The sequence below is a fragment of the Agelaius tricolor genome, unplaced genomic scaffold (genome assembly GCF_023055355.1).
Source record: "Agelaius tricolor isolate 1412-34295 unplaced genomic scaffold, bAgeTri1.0.p SCAF_5, whole genome shotgun sequence".
Lineage (NCBI taxonomy): Eukaryota > Metazoa > Chordata > Aves > Passeriformes > Icteridae > Agelaius > Agelaius tricolor.
The window spans coordinates 19,615,545-19,637,191 of NW_027269265.1; the positions used below are offsets into that span (position 1 = coordinate 19,615,545).

Genomic DNA, 21,647 nt, shown 5'->3' on the forward strand with positions numbered 1-21,647 from the left:
TGTTATCTTCCCCACTACGATGAAATTTTTCTGGTTTTTTTTGTTACATCTTGCCTTTAGATCAATTCTCTTCCTATTTGATCAGCATAACAACCAATGTCAAGTCCAAAACTAATAATATTTAAAAGACTTCTAGAAAACATTCTGAACCATACTGAATCACAAAAAAAAAAAAAAAACCAAACCAAAAAAGCCCAAAATATATAATTACTTCTTTTTATTCAAAATCTAAAAGTATTTACTGAAAATTTGCACATATCCTCAAATTTAATGTATGACTTAGAATATTTACATTTTTCACTGTAGATTGTACAAATATAAAAAAAAAATCATTCTAGGAGATTGTTTGAATAAAAATAATGGTTAACTTAATTTATTTGAATTATAATTATACTACCAATATTAAGTAGCTAATTACTTTTTATTTTGCTCTACATTGATCAGTTTGCTAACAAGTATTAGTTTAGCAGTTCCTATTAGTCGGAATAAGTCATATATCTCAATTAAAAAGAAACAGAATAACCTAATTCATCTGAAAGTACAGTGAAAATGAGATTAAAACTGTAGGTATTTTATATTAATGTATTTACAGATATAATAAGAAGCCTAAAAATAAGATAGGATAAAAAGAATTATTTTAATTTCTGTTCAGATTTGACTTACAAAACCATAAAACACATATTTACACAGATTCATTTTTAGCTTCATCAGAAGACCTCAGCCTTACTACAACTATCTCATGAAGGCAAATTCAGTATTTGTAGAATAGAAATAAATTTTCTACTTTGTGTTTTTCTGCTAAAATCTTCTGTCTCATGAGGGCAAAATCTGGCTTCTTATCCTGTTAATTATGATAGAAAGCATAATTTTGCAGCAAGTATAAATAACTGCAAATGTCTGTTAAGTCCTTATTTAGCTCTACTTCAGGAGACACACTGTGTTTTTCCAGCAGAGCTGTCTGCCTTTGAGACTGAATCAGCTCTGAATTACCTTCTTTCCTACTTCCCTTCCCTTTCCTCAATTATCAGTGCACCAATGACTTTTTTTAGTATCTTCCTTTGTGGATTTACCTCTTTAAATCATATTATTTTATTGTTCACTCACATGATTTAAAGCATGTAGAAGACCCTAGACTGTATTTGGTTTTGAACTTTGAATTTCCTTAGTAAATAAACTGTAAAGAAATTATGTTTCTTAAATAAGGATCAAAAGTGATGACCAATATCCAAGTATTCTCATCTTTTTTACTGACATGACCCTGGATGCCTTTTGACTACATTTTCTGTGTTTGAGTAGAAAGTTATTCTGGAAACCATTTCACTGAAAGTAACACCAAAACAAAACAGGCATTTGAAAATCCTGTAAAACTCAAGCAGATGAGCTTCTGAAGAAAGAAATGACATGAATTGAAGCTGAAAAATATATTTAGCCTGTTTTCAATGAGCTCAACTACTTATAACTCTTGAAAAAAGGTATTGAAGGTATTTGAACATGTGTAAGAAGTCTGTTGTGTCCATCCCACAGCACCATCTACTAGAATATGAGTTCACTGGCTAATTCCAGAATAAGGTTGCTACTTATTAGAACTACTTTTTAAATTTTTTTATCTTCTGCAGAACAAAATCCAGATTTTTTTGGGAAAAAAGTCTATAGAAATAAATTATATTTTAAAATAAATAAGTTGAGATCAAATTTAATACACTTGAGAAAACAATGTGGGGGTTTTTAGCACTTGCCAATGTCATGCATCTTGCTACTGAAATAACATTATTCTTGATCAAAATATAAAATTTCCATTTCAGAGGTCTTTGTAATCCTGGTTTTCATAGTTTGTGGAAAAAATGTTAGGGGTTGGAGTCGCATTTTGTGAGATAGCTTTTCCTGGAACATATCTTAATAGAGTTCAGATTCTTGAGCAAATAACAGAACCAGTCACAGTCTTCACAGTCTTTCTTGCTTAGCTGGGTAGTAAGTGAATTCTTTTTTTTTTTTTAATGAATAAAAAAAGAAATTGAATATGAACAGGATGGGTTGCATCAAATATGTACTGTACTGTTCTGTGAATCTGAGTTCAGGCAAAGTTCAGTGGCTTACTGCTTCACTGAAGAAAAACATGGGCATGGAATCAAGCTTGCATTAGCAGAAACCTATCAGAGGTATCTTTTGGCTCCTAAACTAATGTGATTTAATACATGTATCATACTAAAAACATGGGCAGTGGATATGAGTTCTACATCTTGCTGAGTGCATTCAACTCCTCCACAGTAATTTAAGACATGTGAAGATAATTCTAAGAAAGATTTTCAGGCCAGAATGTGCTCAGGAATGGAGACAAAAAACCTTTTGTGCATAGTATAAACAGTAGCTTCAGGTTGATATAATTAAAATCTGCACTACATGCTAATCTCTGCTGAGTATGTCTATATATTAATTACATTTCAGAAAATGTTTTGAGAAAACTCAATAATTTTCAGGCTAGTATATTTAAATGTTGTTTCGAGGTGGTTTTCAAGAGTACTCTTAACAAGGGAAAAATACCAGTTTTTTAAATAAGTTTTTCCTCACTTTGGAGAATTGCCCTTCAACATCTCAAGGTTCTAACAGTACAAAGAGCTATTCTGAGCCTCAGGATGATCTGAGAACCACCTATAAATCTGTGACTAAGATGCTTTTGCAGATAAGCTGACATATATTTGATACTTACAATCATAATTACTCTCTCCCTTTGTGTCCCATAAAAAAAATAAAAATACACATATTCAGCAGATTTTAAAGTACTACAAAGCTTCACTACTTTATACTTCTGTAACATTTAAAATAGGCTCTTCTTCATTCCATCCCAAGTTACAGCTGATGAATCCAAATTCCCTGCTGTAGCTTTAGGGAGGGAAAATCACAAGCCTGTCTTAATGGAGTAGAATTTCCCTTCACCAAAGCAAGCACTCATCATCTATACTAATTAATGAACATTTATCTCATTCAGGGCTGCCAGAGGGTTTTTTTTAGAGGACAAAAACAACAAAACTAAACAAACAGAACCCCCAAAACCCAATTCATTCCGGTCTCTTTATCCTCTCTTCTGGCTGCCAATTCCTCTTCTCAGCAGTGCCTGATTCACTCTTCTTTTATTGTTTTGTGAATATATATTGATGATGGCTCCAATGAAGCCTTTGAGATGAAGGTGAGCCACAGTTTCTATCTCTCTTCAGTGTATCAAAAAGGCTGCTAACAAGATGAAGTCAAGTAGATATAATATTAGGAGGAAACAGAATGGAATCTGTGGTGAAAACTGTCAGTAAATAACAAGGAATGGTAGTTGGCTGAGGGAAGAAAGAGATCAGGAGCTCCAGGAGACTGAAAAAAAAAGATATTTTGATCTGATACAGTAAAACAAGTAGGAGGATTCTGTTAAACTTTCATCACGAGTCCTGGCAAAACTTCCAATGACAGATATATTCCAGATAATACAATAAAGGTTCAAATTTCCCCATAATGTAGACATAGTTATATAACCATGAAAAATGGTTCAATTAATTTTTCCTAAAGTATTCATTTGTCAGTTGTGTGCATGCTTGTGCTGTATGAACATATGCATGTATTTAACACTTAAGGCCTATTGTTACTCCTTTTTGGAACATTTTCTTTAAAGGTGACACCTTGCAGTGCTTTATATGGGTAAATTTCTAGAGTCCCATTTGTGTAAGGTCAGACTGGATCCTGTTCAAATAACAGAATCAGTTGGATTTGGAAAAGAAATTTGATAAGAAAAAGAAAAAAGTGAGAGAAAAACATAAGGTTGACTTTTTTTAACTGCAAATTTATTTCAAGTTTTGGTTTCAAAATCTTAATTTTGTTTCAGAGTCAGTCTAATTCTCAGAAAGATGACAAAAAAAAGGATTGTAAAAAACTTTGGTGCTTATCTTTTTTTAGTTTTGAAAAATAAAATGAAGAGCAAAATGTGCTATGAGCAGAGGAATAAATTAAATCTTATTTTCTAGGCATCTGTGCATCTCAACATAACTTCAAGAGCTGACTTGATACTTTTACTTGCCTTTAACTGTTCTACAGTAATTTTTCTGATTCTTTCCATCACAGCTCCATTAACCCTGCCTGCAAATCCCAAAGTTAGCTTTTGTATCATCAGATCCTCATCTGGGAAAGAGGTAGGCCATACTGTTGTTGCTTTTGGTGACCCAAAATTCCAAGCAGAACTTGATAACTTAGACTAAATTTTTCTCAAATAATAGAGTTCATCTTCTGTATCCATCTTAATATTTTTGTATGAAAAAGGACAGGATATCCATGACACTGGAACCCTTCATGTACTTTTTGTTGAGGACTGAGTAAATGTTTCAAAACTTATTAAGGTGGGAGTGATAGATGGAAAAACATGCTCTGGAACTACCAAAATAATCACCTTCAAGTTATCTCTTCCCCACAAATGGAATATTGTGCTAAATAATATGAACTCTATAATTTTAATGAAAAACTTTTTTCTCCAAAATGATTGTATTCCTGACAGAAGAAAACACATGGTCTTCAAAACTACATTTGGAACTAAACTCTTTCATAAGTTGATAGATGTTTGAACACGGCTTTTTATGAAAACTTTGCATATAAGAAAAAAATTATATAAAATATAAATAGTAATTGATGCATTCAGGGCAGAAAAAGGAAAATAACATTTGCAAAAGAACTTGCATGGGTCTTGTTTTTATTCACATTCTCTCTTCCTAAAAGGAGAGAATCACTGAGAATATACAAAATAAAAGTATTTGTGAGAGCCTTCAATTTAAACTGGCCTTTTCTCCTTTTTCTCTTGCAGGCTGGGTCAATATATTTATGCCTGAGAACTTAGTTCTACTGTTTGGGGACAAGTTATTCACTTTGTGGTGAAGCCATCTGGCCATCCATCATTATGTCAGCCTTCAGCTTTACTCAGCTGGTGACTATTTTCTAGCCTTGTTCAGGAGAGTGAGTTGACCTGTTCTAATAAGGTTTCAAGGGAATCCATCAGCTGTTTTCTCTCTTATATTATTAATGAGTTCTGTAAGATATTTTTACTGAAGACCTGAGTCTTCACCTACTAAATAGTCATACATTCACAGGATTTTCTGCATATAAGTGTGACTTTTCCTTATTTTCCTGTGTTTAGGTTTTGTTGGGTGTTTTTTATTATCCATCCATACTCTTTATTGTGATAGTGGCAACAAAAATATTCTCATAATGGAGGATTCCTCTTATAAAGAGGAAGAAATTTTTTTAAATTATTTTCATCTACTGAATCAAATAAAGTAAGCTATCTCTTTTTACTAATTTACTATTTTTACTTGCTTTAAGTTAAAACAAGAAGATTTACAGATTTGATAAATTTGTTATAGAATTGTCTGGGGAAATACTATAAAAATTTCTTTTCTTCTAAAAATTATTTTTCAAAATTATTTCTGCTGTCACACTTCTATATCTTTCTGTCTACTGTCATTTATTTGTACAAATAAAAAAACCTGAGACCATATAGATATAGCTCAAAAAAAGCCTATATTTTCAGAATGAAAGTTCCCTTTTGTTTTAATTAATATAATATTTTTATCTCAGAATTTGGCTTCAATCAAAAGCAGTATGTTAAGTTCCATGTGAGGTTTCCTCTATAAAAATAAAAATATTAAGCTTACAGTTTTTCCTTGAGAGAGAGAATTTCTATTCTTATGGCATAAATTGATCACGTTTACTTCACTGTTGATGCTGAAATGGAAATTTCTGCCTAACTTAATCCCAAACAAGGAAAGGAGATATAGGGTGGGAATTTAGACAAAATCTTATGCCTGAATTTCACTATCATTTTAAATAAACCACTAATAATTTTTCATAATTCCACTACCATTTTCCATGCTTCACACTACATGACTAGGTTTGAATACTCCAGACTTGGAAAAAATGCAATTTCACCATTTTTTAATTCTAACGTGTTTTCCAACTACACTGTGCATCAGCTGCTAATGAAAATGGATATACTTCCACATAGTTTTACTGGAAGTAAATTTTACATATGAAGAAGAGATTAAATTTATTTTGCAGCAGTTAAATTCTGGGAAGATCAGAAGAAAATTGTTCTATCACTGAAAGTGGAGGAAAGCATAGTGACCTTCATTATGCAATCATGCTGCACATGCATTGTATCTCATTCTTCAGTGCATATCAAACTGCTTTTTAATAAGAAAACATGAACCTTTGTTAATATGACTTTTTTTAAACTGATAATTATGCTATTCAAAGACTGAGGAAATGACAGTTATCCTTGTTTCTTGTTTTAACTATCATACCTTGTTTTGTGTCTCTCTATCTTGGCAGTATTTTGCTAGCAGACCAAACAGATAATTTGTTCTTTTCCTCAATTCTCAATCTCTGTATTATCTCTCATTCAGGACTAGGTTGCTTGCCTCTGTGTGTTTTTTTTAGGATTCCAGCGTGACTATAGAGTGAAGATTTTTGTCCTGTATTTTTGGACTTAGGCTCTTGATGTTCCTTTATAGATGAGAGAACATTGTAAAAAGACATCCAGCCGTGTCATTATTATTGAGTCCCTGAAGAGAACTTCTCCAGCAGCTGGTGTGCTAATCCAGCAGTCTGTCAGCAAGACTGGTGCTAATAATTTGGGCTATCTCGTAATAATCACTTTAGTAGCACACTTTGGCAAGCAAATTTCATGGATCAACATTTGGATTTTTGAAAATGCTTGTTTTATACAACAGTTAACTTAATGGAAATTCCAAGTTCATATGGAGAACACTATGGTACAGATATTTGAGTGATAACAGTCACTTTAGAATCAGTGAGGAAACATCCAGTCAATATTAAAGTTGCTAAATCACTGACCCAAATTAAAACCTCTAACTGGCAGTGATTTATCTTAGTAAATCTCAGACTTAAGGTCTAACACTCACAAATTTTTGTTCTGATCTGGTGTGATTTTTTTTTAATTACTGCAGGACATAATGGCAAACATCAAATGTTTTTAAAGCCTGACTCAAAATCATCTCTATTGTCAATAACATCTTAATGTTTTTAAAGGGAAAAAAAAATGTTATTTTGTGTCTTTCTCTAATAAGTGCTTTGGGCTAATGTGCATGAGACTTTTATTTAGTATGTGTCTAAGCAATTTGGCTGTTCTTATACCTGCATTTAATTTGTAGGAGTGAGATTGATTGTTATTAGCTGTGAGTTTATCATTAGCTTTGTCTCTGCCTGTACAAATCACTTAACTTCTTAATATCTCTAAGTAATGGAATCTAACAAATTTAACAGAAAGTAAATGGACTTAAAGGCAAAGATGTCAGCTATTAGGCCATGAAACTGTTCACTCTCTCTTCCTCCAAAAAATTTTGTGCATTCCCTGAAAACAAATAGTAATATCAGGAGAGGTCAACTCTCAGCTCTGGAATATTTAATCTTAAATTAAAGATCATCTTAATAAAGGGAAATTAACCTCTGAAGCAAAGGGGAAATTTTAGCCTCCCCCTCTTGTCTTAGATGGATTTTCAAGCAGGGAAAGGGCTCATTCCTCCAGCTGGTATATGAATATTTCTTTTGCTTGTCCCTGTTTGTCTTGACAAGAATTTAAAAATAAAATGTCTCAAAATTCCAGTAGAGTTTGTTGCATAAAAGCCAAAATGAACTGGTTTTACATGTCTCTAACATAAATATTTGGATTCAGACAAAAGTAATTACAAATTCAATCAAAATTATAGCTATCCTGCCAGAGGTGCATTGCCTAATTCCACTTGTGACTTTTGTGTTTTTAGCAGCTTTTATAAGTTTCTTTAGAAATATTGATGAAGTTTGTAGTCATATAGAAACTGAATTTATGATTGTTGTTAGCCTCATCATTAGTTCATGAAGTTTTCATTTGATTCCTAAACATCTATACATAAAGTTTTCCCTTTGTTAAGTGCTCAAAAATTAATAATCTGTGGACTGCCTAAGTCTTGTGGAGATGTATTTATCACCAAAGAGTTTATTCTCTACTTTTTTTTTTAATAATTTTTGTTAGTGCATCTGGATAAGTTTTTTGAAAAACATCTGTGTTTACAGTTTTATTGTTTTTCACTTCTCTCAAACTAGTATATATCTGTATGAATAGGTATGTCTTTATGCATTATGCATAAGCCTTATGGAACAATACATAATGCATAAGAACAAACATATTGAGTCCTATTCACTCCTTACTGTAGAGAACTTGTCTTTAAACCATATCATTAAAGTTTTGGTGATGTTTCTTTCATACTGGAATCAGACGCCACTTTGTAGGAAATTTTTTATAATGGCACTTCAGAGAAGCTTTGGGGCAATTCTGCAGCTGTTCTTATGATTATGTATAAAACTTAATTCTGTTTCTGTAAGAGACTGTAATGGAAACCAGAGGATTAATCGCTTACTGTTACAAAAACATTTCCTGTAATTCTAAGAATCGAACACATCTTCATTTTCATATATTGGAAATTAGGATTGCGTGAAGATGATGTGCTCTATTCCTCAGAGCGTGTCCACCTGGATAAAAAGAGAAAGAAAGCTGATGGTGCTAACCTTTATTTTAATGAAAAAAGAAGATTGTGGTGGGGAGGTAGTCAATATTCTTCTAACTCACTTTGAATAAGAACTCACTTTCTAGCCTCTTTGAATAAGAAATATCTCAAATATTTAAGCTCTAGTGGGATGAACAATGGCATATCAAATAGTTGCATTACTATTTTATTTTGCCATAATCTTAATTCTCAATACCATTCAGAAGTTTCATTATCTGAATATGTAAAAGAAATTCTAATAAAATGTGTGACAACTCTACAATTCAGTGATGGAACCCATAAATATTACAATTTAATATTCAAAATTTAATGACAATGAAATCCACTGTATGAGAGGTTTGAGACTGTAAACTAGAGATGGGCATATAAATTACCCAGCCACTAAAGCAGAGGAAACAGACAGAAATAATCAGAGTAACCCAGAAATATGCATTGAGAAAGTGGTCATTTTTCATTATTATGCTGCTATTGCTATCACTAAGTGGTTTTAGCTCTGTATTTATAGAGAGCTTCTTTACAAAAATGTGTTTGTGTGTGTACATATATATATATATATATATACATACAAATATACACAAATGCTAAATCAGAATTCATACTTCAGAGATTTGTTGTCTACAGTCCAGATCTTGCTGTGAACTTAGTATCATAGATCATGGTGAATCAGTATGCATTGTCAATTAAATGAAAAAGGGATTCATCCACATAAAGATATGAGCCTTCGTGGAATCCCAGCACAAACAGGCCCATGGCTCTGATCACAGGCCATCTAAAACACATCTCTATCTCTCTGCTGTATTTGGTGATTCTGAATCAATATTATGTGTTTGTATGTATGTTCAAGTGCAATAACTAGAAACAAATGATGTATGGCACTTTAAAGGACATTGGGAGATCAAGGAAATCATCAGACCAACTTTTGCATAACTTGAAACTGAATTGTTTCAATCACTTTCATTTATCAAACCTAATGGTGAAAAAAAGTAAATAAGTCTCTACAGAAGGTTGCAATTCAAATGAGGCAGTCTCAGACCAGAATGACTCAATCTGAAAATGAAAATATATACTGGCTGGAAGTGGTGAAACACATGGAGAGAAAGATCTAATAATACTTTTAGAAGCCAGAGAAAAAATATAATAAATTTACTTTTTTTGAAGCTTGTTCATATTTTTGAACATATTTTTGGTCTTATTTATTTATTAAACTGTTGCATATGGGTGTTTTTGTTTTTCATAAAATACAGTTTTGTAATTTTTCACTTTGGTGAACATTATTAGAATGTATGAATCATTTAAGACAAATAACAAGGCAAAGGATGATAATAAATAAAATAAAATAAAAATAAAAAAAATAAAATAAAGTAAATAAAATAAAATAAAATAAAATAAAATAAAATAATAAAATAAAATAAATAAAATCACTTGCCTTTCAACAGTTTACACTGAACTAAAAAGGCTGAAGATCTGAGTTTGGCTGACTACCATAAAAGGGATTGTGAGACTTTTCCTTTCTCTGCAGTATGCAAAATAAAATGCCCAGCTTTTAAGATTAATTTCCCTCATTTTACCATCATGACAAACAAGCTTCAGAATCCAGTGTACAGAGATAACAGTAGATGGAGATGTCCTCAATTTTTCTCTGTATGTGGGATCATTTTGTCATGTGTTGTTTCTTTCCTCGCTGTCACGCTTCCGGATTTCATGCAAGCACCTGAGCTACTTAGGGAAATTTAATTTCCAAGACCTGGGCAGCCTGCCTACCTTTTCACACACTTAATAAAGTCAGACAGAAAGAATTACAGACTTAAAAGGGGAAAGGGAAAAAAATGCGTATGGAAAAAGTAACATAAGGTTGTTATTCTAAAGAGGGTTCACATTTGTTTTCAATATGAAAGTTGAATATAGCATGGAAAATTGAAATAGGTTTTTTTCAGGGCTGGACTAACACAAAAAAATTAATAGAAAGTGTGATTCAGGATTGTAGGGAATACCTGGCATACAGCAATATAAATATGAATTATTTCTAAGCAATTAGTTCTCTCTACTTGGTTCAATTTTCTTGGGGTAAAATAATTGTATTTGCATTGTTTATCCATTTACCTTTTTTTTTTTAAATTAATTATAGGTGGAGGTTTTTTCATCCCCATATAAGAGGTAATGTCACTTCTATTTTAAAAACTCCCTGGTTTTAAATGTTATCCAGAGTGCTGAAGTAATCAGTAATGACAGGAGATAAATGAAATATATGACTTTTTTAGCTTAGAAAAAAAAGAACTCTGTGAAATGAGTCTTACAAAGAATTTGGAATTTTATTTATTTCCATTTAGATTTGTATGAGTAAGGTACAATAGCACACAGATTTAACTATACGACAGATAGATGCATCTGTCTCAGAAATCATATGACAACTTTCACTTGTTCAATATTTAACATATAATTACTTTTGCTTTCTCCTGCACTTCTTGCCCTCTCTGGTGTACTGCACACTAAAATGGTTAATCCGTTACTCATTAGCTGGATGCTGCATCCCTGAAATTTGCAAACTCTCACCTGTCCTCAAGATTTGGCATTTGGTTCTCAAGAATTCCTTGGAAATACTTCCATTATTTTCAATACCCATGATGAATAATATAAGCAATGTCTGAGTCTCAAATGACATAACTGACAAATTAGACATAAAGATTAGGATTCTTTTAGCAATCCTTAAGGCTACATATCAACCCAGATATCCTGTGTCCAAGGAAGCCAACACCAAATATCACAGAACAAGTAGAAACAGACTATTTAGCTGTATGTCACAGATTAAAAATTAGCTTTTAACATCTTGTTTTCTTTTATTCTCAAAAAGACTGGTTCTACTTAAATTCAGCTTCACACAGTTTTCTAGTGATGTAAATTTGGGCTTTTTTGGATGTTCTTGATACTGAGTATGAAGAAGATACATTCAGTTCTACCAAAAGGACAGGTTTTCAGCACAGAGGGAATTGCTTCTGTTGCTACTGGAAACTCCTATATTCTTCAGTTCTTGCTGAAATGACATTCATATCTGGACCTATGGCAGAGAAAACAAGTTTTATGATACACATAGACACATATATATATACACACACATATATATACATACATGCATACATGCATATATATAAACTTGTCATGAAATATCGAAGGTGACACATCAAAACACTGTCACTGAACTGAGGCACTGAAGATAAGCATTTCAGGACTCTTACCAATTTTCAAAATTGTTTGTAAAGGTGAGAACTGTTTGGAAAGGCTGGTCCTCTACATTCTTGGTCATTTGGCTACTTCTGGAACTTAAAACCAATAGAATAAAGGTCTAAGGGGAGAGAAAATAAACAGTATTTCTGATTAAATATTCTTTCAGCAAGATCATTAGCTTGTTCACTTTTTTCAACCATTATTTTTTTATCTGCCAGAAAAACCCACTACCAAATATTCTGGAATGGGTTGCTGGGGAGGTGGTAGAGTCACCATCCCTGGATGTGTTTAAGAAAAGATTGGATGTGGCACTCAGTGCCATGGTTTAGTTGAGGTGCTAGGGCATGGGTTGGACTCAATGATCTTAAAGGTCTCTTCTAACCTAATCATTCTGTGTGTGAAACAAACCTTTTTTCTTCAAATGTTAACTTTCTTCCCCTTAAGCCATTACACTGAAATGACATCATGAAGCTAGAAATAAAAACCCATAGTAAGTCTTCATTAAAAGGTAAAATTTAAAGTACTCAATACCATCAATAATAATGAAGGAAAGTCCTGATCATTTTATATTTAAGCCTGTCAGAGCAAGATTTCTCTCTATCACAAAGTAGAACGGGAAATATGCTTGCAAAAGCATTAGCAAAATCATGAGAGATTAGTAAGCCACTTTTACTAAATATTTTAAATTTATTCTATTTTTCTGTTTCTGAATTAGCTAATAGCATACCACAAATATATTTCCTACTTAAACATTTTGATATTCAATTATGAGTGTAACAGTTTGTCTGCAAGCAATTTATGTAATCGCTTTTGAAATTATGCTTTTTTTAAAAATATTTACATTTGTCTATCTACTGTCTGGATTTCTCTGTCCATTTCTCATCTGAATAAGTATACATATATATATATATATATATATATATATATATATATATATATATATATATATATATATATTTGTTATCTTTAGTCCTCTATGTATTGTTTTTGCCAGGATGATAGTCACCATTTCTCCCACTCTTTAATCAGGCACAGGTTGTTTTAATATATCAACCATATAATATGCTGGAGAACTAACCCAAACTCACAGATTTAATAACATTTACACCTCTCTCTACAGATATAAAAGAATCAGAGAGAGTGTATTCTTGTTGAAAAATTTTTGAAAAAACACTTGCTTAGAGACAAATATAAATTACTAGCAGAAATGTGTCTCTTATCATGTACATATAATCAGGATGGCACCACTTCAGGGATCTTTGCAGCATGGTCTATTATGATGTATAGGAATAATTATCCAAGTAGGCATTGTCCTCTGATAGGAACATGGAGAACTTCTTTAGATCTTGTAATGAACAGCAATATTGAGTTTATTGCTACCTACCTGCTCTATCTTAGCAGCTTATATATAACTTGTTTGACTTTTCATAGGCGTGAATTCCTTGTTAGTCAATTTGGCAGAATTGATCTTTAAATCAGTGGTGGTCAATGAGAAATAAAACTGAATCTTGTGACATTAGGGTAAATGGTAACTTTTTCTTTATATGTAGTAGACACAGGACCATATTAATCATATTTTGTCTGAGCATAATTTTGTTCACATTCACAAGAGCTTAAAATTATGAGATATATTCTTTTCTTTAAGTAGACAATTCTTAAAACAAAACAAAAATAACATTTATGTCATCTCTTTCGGACTGAATTTAAACTTCAATCAGGTATTTCCTGATAGACATGTCTATTTTTCTCTTTCAAGAGGAAAGTTGGCTCGAAACTCTGGGACAATGACAGGTCCTTGAGAGTAAGCCAGTGAGTTATGGTGACAAGAACCATTCTTAAGTGCTTTAATAGCAGATCATCCAAGGGGGAAAAAGATTAGGGCTGTAATCTCTAGAGGGTACTTCAATTCACATCTGGCCAACTTGATGCAAGTAAAGGTAGGTTATCATTGTTCAGAAGGCTGGCCAAACCCTCTCCAAACAATTGAGGTACTATTAATGGGACATGATGGTATGAGTCAGAAATCATCTGCTCTTTGAAGAGGTGAAACCTTTACTTCTTTTTGTGTTGGTTTTTTTTATCTTTTCTTCTTTAAGTAATTTTAAAAGTGGATGACATACTTGTTGCACCGATATTGCAGTGGGAGAAGGCAGCTGAAAAAAGTTGCAAAAAGATTGCAAAGCTGCAGTTTGAAACATAATCTCAAACATTTAGACACTTAAATAAATAAAATATCCAGCTGTATGTCAGCAGCTTAAAGCCTTGGCAGAAGAATAATGAAATGGTCAGCTGAGGAGATGTGTGGGTATTAGTTACATAAATCTTTGTATTGCATCCCTCCCTACATCTGGCTAAATCTGAATCCTCCTCCTTTATTTCACTTCTACAATGCTATTTAGCATGGATTTTGGTCAATGTGCACAAGACACAAAGAGCCATTGTACCAAGAGTGGGATTAAGCAAACAGAAAAGATTTCCCTTATTGCTTAGTATGATTGTTGCAAACTGTTTTCTAAACATATTGAAGAAGGATGCAGTAGTAACATCTTGTTCTGATGGCATATTGACTATGCAAATTAGGCTTTCCTAAAAATTATAGCTCTTTCTAAACATCAGTCCCACCTACCAGAGCTGACATTAATATGATACATTTAGATTACAACATTGACAGCTCAATAAATTTGCCTCCAAACTATGCACAGAACAGAACTCACCCATGACTGCAGTGCAGATATAATGCCTACAATCACAGTATCAGAAGTACCAGTGCTACTGACTGATCTGCCAAAGAACTGATTGGTAGCTGTCTGTGGTGACAGCCTGTCACATTTGGTCTAAGAAGTCACTACACATAGACTAGTCACAACCGAGTTAAACATAATTGGTTGGTTACACATATAAACTACAAAATAAAATGTCAAAATAAATCAAAGCCCGCTAAAGTTATGTGTTTCACTGTGGTTTTGTTCAGTATCTGTGACACAGATCTCCACAAACAATTAAAGGAAACTCCAGGAAGCCTGTGCACTGATCCCTTAAGCAAAGCAGTTTCAGGAAACAGAATTTAGCACAAAAATTTTCCTATGAGTCTCTGCCCCTTCAAAGGATGCCACCAGTGAATGCATGCCAAGTTGTTAGTGAAACTGGAGTGTAGGAGACAGTGTACACTGGAAACCTGTGAATTATTGTCTGCCAATCTGGTTCTGGTTGGGCTTTTGTCCAGAAAGGATATCTGGTTTGATTCCCTCTATCAGAACACAATAGACTAGAAAATAGTTTATGGAAAGTCAGCGTAATTTGGTGTTTCAACTTAAAATTCACAGCTGTGCATAAACAGAAAATCCTACGAGTGTGTAAAAACTTTGCACCAGAGTTTTCAGGAGTATGTTAGCTTATTTCTTCAGTGGATGACAATATAGAATGTCTCTGGAAGACAGAGGTGGTCTAGGTAGTGCTTTCCAAATACATCTTCCATTTTCAGTTTAAAACTTAAAATCAAAACACTTTGGTAAACCCTGTTCTCTTCTCTAAATCAAGAAATTTGAGCTGGCATTGCTTTTTTAGCTGAAAATTTGGGAGTTTTGGATATTTGGTTCCAAAGATTCTCTTTGAACTGGATAAAATATATCCTGTAGAAAATATTAACATTTCTCAGAACAGGGAAAGAAAGCTGATTATAACCTCAGTTTCATACACTGAAATAGTTCTGGCAGTTAATTTCAAACACCAGAAGGACTTTAGCTCTCTAATGAAACTATATTTATTCTTGTGGATTCTGTAAACTGGACTGGGTTGCTAAGAAGCCTGTTGAGATGCAGAGTAATCTTTAAGCACAGATTCTTAAATATGTTGTAAAATAAAATTGTTACATATTAAAGCTATATATTAGGAATTTAGAATATACACTGTTAGGAAGAAAAGAAAAAAGTGACTGTGGGGATTTTTCCCATACTTTTTACTTTTGGGACAAAGATACTTCCAATATACCACAATCATCATCTTCACCTCTGACCTTCAAGATGTAATTCAGCAGCTCATACAGCAGCTCTAAACCCATAGCTCTGACAGCAGAGGCACTGAGCTGTGAGTAACTGCATTTAGAGCTGTTCTCAGCCTCCCTGCATGCTGCTGGGCTATAGACTAGCAAAGCATTTTTCCATACATTTCCTTCTTCCTGCTAGTCCTATTTACTCTGCTAGGTTCTAGCTGTGTCTGCAGTTATTTAAATGCCACTCCTAAGATACCAGTACACACAGCAAGATTTTCCCTGGAAAAAGCTTAAAGTGCTGCAGAAATTCCATCTTTAGGCAGGCCTGAATCCAATGTCCCTGTGACTGGCAGCACCCTACAGGGGTCAAAAGTATGCTGATCTTCCCTAGAGATCAAAGTCTTAAAGTATATTTGTAAGAAAATGAGAATATTTTTGACAGATAAATCTGTGGAAATGCAATCCTACTAGTCCAGACAGCCATGGTATGGGGATTCTGTCCAAGCCACCATTTCATAGATGTGCATTAGAGGTTTGTGCTCTGTATCCTATATAGTAGCTATGAAATGCAGCTCCTGCTTTGAACTTAGACAAAAGTAACATTGATAATGTGTAGCACATGTTAACTCCTACATCCAATATATTTTTTCTGGACTGGAGTGTGGGACTATTATCTTTCTCCCCTTCACGTCTTTTTCTGAAATCCCTTGTTGCAGCATTCATAGGAAATCAGTTAATTAGTGGGTATTTAAAAAAAAATTACTGTATGGGGCAATATTCAAGTTAAATAAGAGCTATATTTCTGTAAATACACCCCCTTCTGAAAGAAACAAAAGTGTTAAATAATGAACTAGAAAATGACAACTATTTTTGAAAACATATTTTCTATATTACTCCCTTGTGAAGTCTTTTTTTTAATGAATAAATGACCAAAATAAATATAGTTTTTGTCTGTATGTGTATACACATATACATTTTTATATATCTGTCTGTCAAAGTTCTCATACATATTCCTTGCTGTGTTACAGATGCTATAAAACCCCACCTCTCCCTGAAGAGAGAATTGAATGCATAGCAAGTGTGTAGAGAATGGCAGTGTTTTATGGAACCTGGCAAATGTAGGTGTAATAACAATAGATGTGCCAACATCCATATGTCAACATCCAAAGTTTTTTGGCCAGACATTAAATCTTTTATAAGCTGGAGATAGTTATTACTCTTTAAAAAGACCCCTCAGAGAACTATGAACAGATGTATTGTATTTATACATGTTTATTTACTTTGAGTTATAGATATGAATGGCATTATTTATAAATTAATCAATAGTAAAAAGAAGATATATTAAATACTGCAAAGGAGACAGAAAAGACAGAGAAAATATCTCTCACATGAAATTATCTTCCTATGAAATAAAATACAGCTGTTTGAATTCACATCATAGCTCCACTCCCTCTTCCACAATAGTCTGAAGAGCCAGTGACATCATTGTCTTATTACAGGCACTGATTCTGGGCTGATGTTTGTCATCCTGTCAACAGCAAGTGTGACCATTTGTGTGGCAAGGACATGTTAGGACACCTGGGACACATTTGTATATACAGCCTTTTTCTGCCGGCTGCCTGCCGGCTGCCTACACTTAATCCCACCCACATTCCACTCCAAGGACCACAGTGGGAGAAGGACAAGAGAAAGAGGAAGGACATGGGGGTGGTGATAAGAGGGAAAAGTGTTGATAGGAGATTACAATGACTGGAATGTATAAATTGGATGTGGGGGACAGGAGAAACTGAGTTAAGATATGATGTATGGGACAATCCTGATTTTATCTATGATCGTCTATGTTATTTTATATTTTAATAATAAAAATATTATAAAATATTATCTATTCTTTATCTCTATGTTGCTGTGTCTTTGTATATACGTACATATATGTGTACACATTTACAAAGAGCAGAAAAGAGATTAAATTGTTTCCAGAATGGGCCATGTATAAATGTACTTTAACAATATGAATTGTATTCAAATGCTTGGGGAAAGTAAGGATAGTAACCACATTCCTTGTTTTTAATAATTTGTACATATGCACTGTACATTTCTCTCCCTGTTTATATGGAAAAGCTGCAACATAATATTTGACTTTCAGTTTTCAAGAACTGTCAGAAGGTTAGACTGACCTCTTTTTAAAAACATCTCCAGCAGTGCTCCCTTAAAACCACACAGTGCAATATCAGCTTCAGGATTCATGATGCAAGTTAAACATTACTGATTCTTTCAGATTCATAGTCTTTCTATAAGTTGCTCAATTCAAACTGACCCTTTACCTGTGAATTCTAGCACAACTAATGCTGTGTGTTAGAGTGGGATATCACAAATCTGTCTATGTCAATCTACCCTGATAGTAAAGAGGACAGAAAAGGAAACACAGGCCTTGCATAAGAGTGTGACAAGATTTGGAATAAATAATGTATTGATGTTTAGAAATGGAGAACATTAGAGGAAAATGTGCAGTAATTCTTTTATTTATGAATAAGCCACTCATGTAAAATCTACACCCTGTGGAGTAACTGTAGGTGCCTAATTGACTGCCTGTAAGCAAACCATTACAGCTCTATTACTCCATCAACTGCAGGGAGGACACAGTGGGGAAAAAAAACAACTTCTAAGTAAAGTTTTCACACCCCTGCCTTGTGGTGAACTCCTCAGCTGGTTTTCACATTCTAAATCCAGAGCATGTTTCTTCTCACAAACTCCCTATCTATGTAGTGCTGGTATACACAGCATGCTCTGCTATGGCAATTGTGCCAGATAATTAGAAACAAATTTAGCCCTGGTGCAAGCATGAACACAGTTTCCAACAAAACCACTGCCTTTTATAAGAAAAATGTCACAGTGATAAAGAAGTTCTGTGACACATATAAAAGTGTGAATGTGTCATCATACAGCATCAACAGATCTCCAGCTCCTCTTGTTTATCTTTTTCTCTCTCTAGACATAACCTAAGAGTGATGACTGCAACAGAAGGTGGAAAAATCTGAAAAGAAATAGGGTGGGAGTGATTAACTATAGTATTTAAAGGTATATTTTTCTTGGCAATGAATATTTGTAGACAAAAAATCATATACATACTAACTTTTTTTAGAATTATGGGAACAAGACCAAAGCTAAAATTCTCTTAGAAGAGTCACTCTACTCCTTGACATCAAAATTTACACTGCTTCCTTCAGTTTTCCTCAGCTTAGCTACAGTTTCCTATCTTCAAGCTACAGAATAGGATATATGTAGTATAAGAGAAAACAAAATATGGTTCACTCCCATCTTCTAATCTTATGGATATCTAAAAATATCTCTAAACAAGACTCAATATAAATTTTGCTGATAGTCTCTGCAGGAAGTGCAGTTCCCTGCATGGAATGTCCCCCTGTGACCCAAGCAGTATTCCAGAGACCCAAAAGATCACAGTGGAGATGCTCAGGAAATGCAGTGGCAGCTGGCTTTTCTGAAAACTTTTTGAAACTTCCTTCTACTGTTTGCATAAGATATACCAAGAAAAAGGCCAGTTGGAACTCAAAAATGCAAAAATAAAAGTGGGTATGAATATGTATTTATTCACATGCATATAAATTTCTCTCTATATATAATTTTTTAACAGTTAAAAACTGTCTTTAAAACTCCAAGAAAATTTAGGACTGGCTTCACTTCAAGATTGAGTGAAGCCAGTCCTAAATTTTAGTTTAAACAAGTTCTTGTTTCATCAAAAGGAGTCCATCTACACCACAATCTCTGTAGATTAATTATTGTCCACAAGCTACAAATTTGACCAGACATCAATAGAGGCATGAAAAAGAACCTCACCAAAAATGGGGTCAGAGTTGAATCTTGTCTTCATTATGTGTCTAACCCAAGGAACAAGGAGAACAGATCTGACAGTGATGAGACCTTTATTTTCTTCATGTATCTGCATAGTTAGTATTAAATACCATTATGATGGAGGCAGAGAATCACAACTACTGCTTCTGGCAACTCATTTAACAGGGATAACTCAATTGCTTGCAATCACATAGTCTTGCCCTTTTTGTCTCAACATCTGCTGTATTCTGTCTGCTGGACACCAGGGACCTGAGAGGATTGAGGTCTTTGAGATCTACACACAGGAGGGTTCTGCATGACAAAACACTCAAGGCACTCTAATTGCACTTAATGAAATTGCATGTCTTCAGCTTAGTCTTAAGAAGTGTGTAAAGAAAAAATAAAATAAGAAAAGGGAATAAGAAAAAAAGTCTGAGATTTTATGTGTTGAATGAGGGAGTTCAGTTTTTTGGGAAACAATTATACTGAGGCAGTGGAGAGAATAAGTTGTTTCTTTTGCTGGTTTACAAGTTCATCTGGATCTTTTTTACTACCTCAGTATCCATCTATTTAACCTTTAAGGATTTACTCTTTTACTTACAGCATTTTAAAAAGTTATAAAGATATTGATTAGAACCTCTGTAAAACCCTTCTTAAGCCATGGGGAAAGACAGACATATTTCTATCCTTTTTCCATACATTCTTTTGTCTCTTAAGGGCTTTCTTCTTGTCAATATATTTTTGTGAAATAGAAAAAATAGAATTATACCATTTATCCATTTAAACAGTGACAAACAGTAAGAGAATGATGTACAACATCTGAAAGAAAAACAAGCAACAACAAAACAAGCCACAAACAAAAAAAAGAAGCAAACAAGAAACTCTGTGAGTTGTAGAGAAACATCTCAAAATTGAATAGCCAGAACTTTTGGAGCTCAGTTAAAAAATTATGAGGTTTTTTTCTTAAATTTTCTGTATATCTTGCTATTTGGGGTAAAATCTAAGCTTATTTAAAACTTTTATCATGTTCCAGAGAAAAAATCTTTTTCTTAAATCAGACTTTTTATTGCTTCTCTGCTACGCCACATTGTTACACAATGCTAGTTAGATGCTCAAAAAGAAAAATTACCAAAACTCTTGTGCAGAGACAACATCCAAACAATTCAAGGTAAAATCCAAAACAGCACTTAAGCACCTACCACACACTCAAACAGTAATTTAAACATATCCAGAAGGGAGATCTAAAGAACTCTATGTACTCACATGTCTAAGGCATCTAAGTTTTCTAACTTGGTGTGTCTCTGCACACATCGAAATATGTCACCTTCTCAGCTGAATGAAGTGCACATCCTCCACACCTAGTCCATCTGGGATGCAAAGCAGTGTGTCGTGCTCAGTTTGCCAAGTGGCCCGGCTCCGTAGGTGTGCTCCGAGCTCACTTCATGCACAGTGACAGCAGCAGTGGCAGCACATTGCCGAGCTCACACAGCCACTTCCATTCAAAAATAGGTCAGGAGAAGGCGGAAAGTACTTGCATAGCAAGACTGTTATGCAAAACCCCTTTAGTAATATCACCTCCTCCTCCTCCTCCTCCATCTCCTCGCTGGCTATCTTCTGAAAGAGAAGCAGGAGAGAGCTGTCTGCTGACACCTCATATGACTTACATCTAGAACCATAGGCAAAGCATTTGCAAATCCTAGCTCCACAGAACCTAATTTGGAATATGGATAAGTGCCTAAATTCAGAAGAAACAAAATTTTAGATGCTTCCCTCCCTGACATTTTCAAATGCGTAGATTAGACATCCACCATCAAATGTATTGGCTGATATGAACTATGCTTGAGGATTGTACTGGAAAGTTTAGATGTTCCATGTTGCACTATGAATTTCACTCCTCAGGCTTGCATCTAATTTTGAGGCACTGTGTCAGTGAGCAGTCCTCCAGTACTTTTCTTAAGATTTGAACCCTCGACCACCTTTTTGAAAATTCAAGATAAAGTGTATTGAACCTTACC

At 33.8% G+C, this 21,647-nt stretch overlaps 1 long non-coding RNA gene across 1 annotated transcript; it reads right to left on the reverse strand.

Annotated features, from left to right (window-relative positions):
• Positions 1 to 10,863: 10,863 nt before the first annotated feature.
• On the reverse strand, positions 10,864 to 21,234 carry LOC139590675 (uncharacterized). The gene is made up of 3 exons (XR_011679394.1): positions 20,896 to 21,234; positions 11,810 to 11,916; positions 10,864 to 11,631 (listed from the first exon to the last, which is right to left on the reverse strand). It is a non-coding gene; the product is annotated as an uncharacterized lncRNA (long non-coding RNA).
• Positions 21,235 to 21,647: the final 413 nt, after the last annotated feature.